The sequence below is a fragment of the Opisthocomus hoazin genome, unplaced genomic scaffold, assembly GCF_030867145.1.
Source record: "Opisthocomus hoazin isolate bOpiHoa1 unplaced genomic scaffold, bOpiHoa1.hap1 HAP1_SCAFFOLD_282, whole genome shotgun sequence".
Taxonomy (NCBI): Eukaryota; Metazoa; Chordata; class Aves; order Opisthocomiformes; family Opisthocomidae; genus Opisthocomus; species Opisthocomus hoazin.
Window position 1 is genome coordinate 23,406 of NW_027448993.1, and position 6,170 is coordinate 29,575.

Sequence of the window (6,170 nt, forward strand, 5' to 3'; positions counted from 1 at the left end):
CCGCGCCGGCCGCACCGGGCATGGCAGCACATCGCGACACGGGCGGGCATGTCACGACACGGGCTGGCACGTTGCGACATGGGCTGGCACGCCACGACATGGGCTGGCACGCCGTGACACGGGCGGGCACGTCGCGCCACGGGCGGGCACGGCGCGACATGGGCAGGCACATCACGACATGGGCGGGCACGGCATGACACGGGCAGGCACGCTGTGACACGGGTTGGCATGTCGCGACATGGGCTGGCACGCCGTGACACAGGAGGGCACGTCACAACACGGGCTGGCACATCACAACATGGACTGGCACGCCGCGACATGGGCTGGGACACTGTGACTTGGGCTGTTGCGCCATGACATGGACTGGCATGCCGCGACACAGGAAGACATGGCATGACATGGACTGGCACACCACGGCATGGGCAGACAAGGCGCAACATGGGCTGGCACGCCACAACACGGGCAGGCACGCCACGACATGGGCTGCGACACCGTGACATGGGCTGGCACACCGTGACATGGGCTGGCACGCCACAAAATGGACTGACACGCTGTGACATGGGCTGCCATGTCATGACATGGGCTGCCATGCCACGCCACGGGCTGGCACGCCATGACATGGGAAGACATGGCATGACATGGGCTGGCACACCGTGACATGGGCTGGCTGTGGCGGGGGCATGCATGGTGGCACACAGTGGCACATGATGACACGTGTGGTGGCACATGGTGGCACACGGTGACACACGCAGCAGCACACATGGTAGCACACGGTGGCACACGTGGGGGCACGGGCACCGGCACACGCAGAGCCATGCACAACGGCCGGGGTGGGCTCGCCCTGGCAGCTCCGGACCCCCCACATCCCCCATGGCGTGTGTGTGTGCCACATGTGTGTGCCACGCGTGTGTGCCGTGTGTGTGCATGCAACGTGTGCCGTGTGTGTGCCGTGTGTGTGTGCAGGGTGTGTGTGCCCCACGCGTGTGCTCTGCGCGTGCCCAGTGCTGTGCCCCGGCCGGACGAGCGGGGGCGCCGTTCGGTGCCGCTGCGCAGCCCGGGCCTCGGCCCAGAGCTCGGCCGGGAACGCGGCGAACGCGGAACGCTGCTGAGGAGGCGACGCGGGAACACGGAGCGCTGGCGCGGGGGGACCGCCCCGCCGCCGCTTCCCGCCCCGCCGCCGCTTCCGCCTGGAGAGGGCGCTCTGCGCCAATCGCGGCGAGTTACAGCGATCCCGCCCACATATGGGTAAGGGCAGCTGACCAATCAGAGGCTGCCGTTGTTCTGCCTGCCCAACCCCTGCTCTGCGGGCGGGACCGGAGAACGCCCGCGCTCGCGCTGAGCTCCCGGCGTTGCTGCCGGGTCCGGCCCCCCCCAGCCCCCGGCAGCAGGGGACGGCGGAATCCCCGTGGGAATCCCCGCGCCTGCGGGAAGCAGCGGGGGAGGGGAGGGGGAAACCCGCGGCCGGGAGCGGTGCCACCGCGGCGCGGGGGCAGGGCAGGCCCGCGCGGCCGCCCCCCGGGGAAAGCAGGGGTCCGCGGGCATGGAAGTGGAGGCCACGGCGACGTCGCTCGGCCGTGTCCTCTCCGGGAGAGGGACGGGGACAACGGGCAAACAACTGGAGCAGCTGATTGAGCTGGGGCGGCGCTGGGGCCACCTGGCAGATGCCCGGTCACTGTTTTCTGTCTCGGCGTGGCGGGAGCTGGGAGAGACGATGTGGCTGAAGACGATATCGGGGGAGGAAGAGGAGGAAGAGGAGATCGCGGCTGTGCGGGAGCCCTGGCGAGCGGTGCTGGAGGCTTTGAAGGCTCTGGAAGCGGAAGGGGAAGCAGCGCGTGCGGCAGCTCGAGCGCCGGCTCCCGAGGCCGGGAAGGACCAAGTGCCGAAGCCCGGGGCGTCGGCGCCGTTTCTCGGTCTGCCCGCCGCGGAAGGGGTGACCGGGACCATCCGTGAGTCGGTCGCCGAGACCCGGGCGAGCGCGGAGGGCGGTTCAGGCGCCGTCAGAAGGGCGGGAGCCCCGCCGGACCCGCCACCGCCCAGCGAGAACGAGGAAGCTGCCGCCGGAGAGACCGAGCGGAGAAACGAGCCGCGGGCGGAAGCGCTGCGACCCCCAGCGAGGGGGGAGGGGCGGCCAGAGCTGCCCCCAGGGGGGGCAGGGGACGAGGCGCGGCCCCCAGCACCGGCCCCTCCTCTCCGTTCCCCGTTGCCCCCCCCCCCAGCGAGGAGTCCCCACCCCCGACTCCTCCCGACGGCGGGCGGGACGGGGCGCAGGAGAAGGGGACGTGCGACCTTTTGCAGTCGGTCCTGTGGCACCTCCAAGAGCTGGACTCACGGCTGCGGCGCATGGCAGCCACCGCCAGCCCCCCGCAGCGAGAAGGGGACGCCCCCTCCCCAAAATGTCTGATCGGGCCCCCGGCCTCGGTCAGAGCCGGCCGCTGGAGCGGGGCCGTAAGGGACGCCATCCTGGACGGGCAGTGGGGTGCTGCTGCCGGCATGGGAAGCCCCCCGACACCGGCCGGTCCCGCGGCGCAGACTGACGGTCACGGCAAGCGGGGACCGTGTGGCTGGAAAACTGTGCTGCGGGCCCATCACGCCATATCGCAATACGGGGTGAAATCTGAGGCCGCCCGACAGATCGTCACCTGGATTTATTCCGCCGACTTGATGTGCCCGTACGACCGCCGGAGTTTGATGCAGTTGTTGCTGACCCCCACCCAGTTCTTGCTGTGGGAGTTGGTGTGGACGCAGCGGGCGACGGAGGAGGCGATGCGGCACCCGGACCAGCGGGACCCTTACTACGGAATGACCGCCGAGATGCTCACCGGGCAGGGAGCCTACGCCGACCCGGACGCGCAGGCGGCCTTCCCCGCCAGCCTGCTCCAGCTGTCGGCTCGCCTCGCCCTGGACGCGTTCCTCGCGCTGCCTGGCTCGGCTGCGCCGGCCTTCGCAGCCGTGGTGCAGGGAGCCGCCGAGGGCTACGGCAGCTTCATCGACCGGCTGCGGGACGCGGTGATGAGCCACCCGGACTGGAACGAGGAGAGCAAGCAGCAGATGTTCCGCGCGTTGGCTTTCGACAACGCCAACCCAACCACGAAGCAAATTCTCGGCCGCCTGCCGATGGGAGCGGGGGTCGAGGAGATGCTGGCCACAGCGGAGAGAGCGGCCGCGCGGAAGCAGCAAGCGGCGGTCGCTGCCGCTGTGCAGGGCGCGCTCCGAGAAGTCATCCGGCCGCTGGCGGCTGCGGTGCAGCAAACCGGCGCTGGGCGGGCGAGGCAGCCGTCCCGCGGCCGCTGCTACCGGTGCGGGCAAGCGGGGCACACCAGGCGCAACTGCCGGGGCGCCGTCTGGTGCGACAGCTGCCAAAAAGCCACCCATGCCACCGAAGCGTGTTCGGGAACCGGGGGGAGGAGTGCGGAGAGAGGCCGCGCGCAGAGAGAAATGAATCCTCCGGGCAAAGCGAGGGTTTTTCGCAGCGGCGTCCGGCCGCACCCGGAGGCAGCGTGGGAATCGCCCCGGAGACCACAGTAGACGTCACCCTTGGGGACACGGCCGCGCACGAGATTCCTGGCAGCGCGGCTGGGCCGTGGATTAATCAAAACGGCAAAATAAGAGCACTTTTAGTGGGACATTCCTCTGCAGACATCAAAGGACTGCTTATCATCCCTGGAGTTATCGACGCCGACGATGCGGGGCGGATTCACGTTACGGTCCATACCCTCTGTCCTCCTCTGTTTGTCCCAAAAAGCAGCGGGATAGCATAAATTATAGAGATAATTAATCCCCTCAACCATCCTCCAGCGAGAACTCCCCGCGGAGACCAGAGCTTCGGTGCCGCAGGCCCGGCAGAACGTTTCACTACAAGGACGGACCGCCGGCCCACCATGCGCGTCGTGTCGGGTCAGAAGAACGCATCAGTACGAATCTGCACACCGGGGCTGACGTCACCATCGTAAGGACGGTCACCCAGCCGGAGGAGTGGCCCGTGGGTGCTCCCGCAGCAGCCACCGCAGGGGTAGGGGGACACGACTCCCACAGCGAGCAGACACCCCGTGCGAATAACCTTTCCCGAGGGGCAGGAGGTCAGCTTGAAGGTCCGTGTTATGCAGCTCCCTGGAACCCTTGCAGCCCTGACTGGGCGCGAGGTTTTGGGTCAGGCCGGAGCTGTGCTGACTACTGCTCCTGTTTAGTCATGGGTGCTGGCGAGCAGTCGCCCAACCCGGCATTAACCTGGCTGTCCAGCGAGCCCGTGTGGGCTGACCAACGGCCCACGACAGGAGCACCTGCACCTAACGAGACGACTGGTAGCAGAACGGCTCGCTGCAGGCCACGTCCGGCCTTCGGTCAGCCCACGGAACACCCCCCCTTGTCATCACTCCGAAAAAGAGCGGTCAACGGCGTCTCTTGCGTGACCTGCGTAAAATAATGAACCCATGGGAGCTCGACAACCCGGGGTGCCATCACCCGCCGTGCTGCCGGCGGGTCGGCTGTTGAAAATGTTATCCTCACACGAGCGAGTTGCACCGGGTTTTGCTTTATTCACCACTCCAAGTTGGGCTGTCACCTCAGCGAGGGGCCAAGCTGAGCTCGCCAGACCAGTTTATGGACATTTATTGAACCGATGGGATCAAGGCTAGGATCTTCAGAAGTTTCTAAGCACCCGTTGCATTCCTTGGAGTACACCATTTATGAAGTTCTTTCTGTTCTTCTGCCTTCGTGGAATTCTCCCTCACTGGTTGCAGGCCTTGCTTGGTTGCAGGGTTGTCTCGGCTTCTTTAATTAATTCTATTAGATATAATCCATGCAATTAATTTCTATCCCAATTGTACACACCCGTTGTGTGGTTTCTTCACATGGCCGAATCGACGTTCTAGTTTTATGATTTTATTCTGTTCTATAATCAATCTTTATAACCAATCTCTAACATCGGCAGGTGATCATTGTTGACTTAAAGGACTGTTTCTTCACTTTTCCTTTGCATCACAGAATCCCAGGGTGGCAGGGGTTGGCAGGGACCTCTGTGGGTCACCCAGTCCCACCCCCTGCCCAAGCAGGGTCACCCAGAGCAGGCTGCACAGCACCGCATCCAGCCGGGGCTTGAAGATCTCCAGAGAAGGAGACTCCCCAGCCTCCCAGCGATTCGCCTTTTCGGTGCCGGTTCCCAACGAAGCAGCGCCCTCGGAGCGATGAGTGGGTTGTCCTGCTGTGGGGCCTGAGGAACTCACCCACTCTGTGTCACCTTCATGTGGCTTGGGCATTCGCCCCACTCAGCAAACAGTGGCCGAAGACGATTATTTATCGTTCTACGGATGACATCCTTTGCTGTCAACGGGAAGGGCTCGGTGACGATTCCCTGACGCGGCTGAGTGCTCTTCTGGCCAGCAAGGGCCTCGTTGTCTCCCCAGACAAAGCTCAGCCATCTGCCCCATGGAAGTACCTTGGGCGGCGCATTTCTGACGCCGAGATCCAACCGCAGAAGGTGGAGCTGGCAACAACCTCGCGCACGCTAACCGACGTGCAGACTCTGCTCGGAGATACCCAGTGGGTGCGCAGCTGGAGAGACTCCAACGGAGGGCTGCGAGGATGAGGAGGGGCCTGGAGCATCTCTCCTGCGAGGAGAGGCTGAGGGAGCTGGGCTTGTTCAGCCTGGAGAAGAGAAGGCTGCGAGGGGACCTTCGAAATGCCTCTAAATATCTGCAGGGTGGGGGTCAGGAGGCCGGGGCCAGACTCTTTGCAGTGGTGCCCAGCGCCAGGACAAGGGGCAACGGGCACAAACTGGAGCAGAGGAAGCTCCAGCTGAACCCGAGGAAGAACTTCTTCCCTCTGAGGGTGACGGAGCCCTGGCCCAGGCTGCCCAGGGAGGCTGTGGAGTCTCCTTCTCTGGAGATATTCCAGCCCCGCCTGGACGCGGTGCTGTGCCCCCTGCTCTGGGTGACCCTGCTTGGGCAGGGGGCTGGGTGGGGGATCCCCAGGGGTCCCTTCCAACCCCTGCCACGCTGGGATTCTGCGATTCTGCTGGCATCTCCAGTGCCAGAGGTTGCACCGCCGACGCTGCTGCGACGCGGCTCACACCCCGGCGCCGAGACACCCTAAGAGCACCCTATCAGAGACCCAACGGCTTCGCAAGACGTCGTGCGGAAGCTTCCAGCAGCCTGGACTGCTGGACGGCTCCTGAC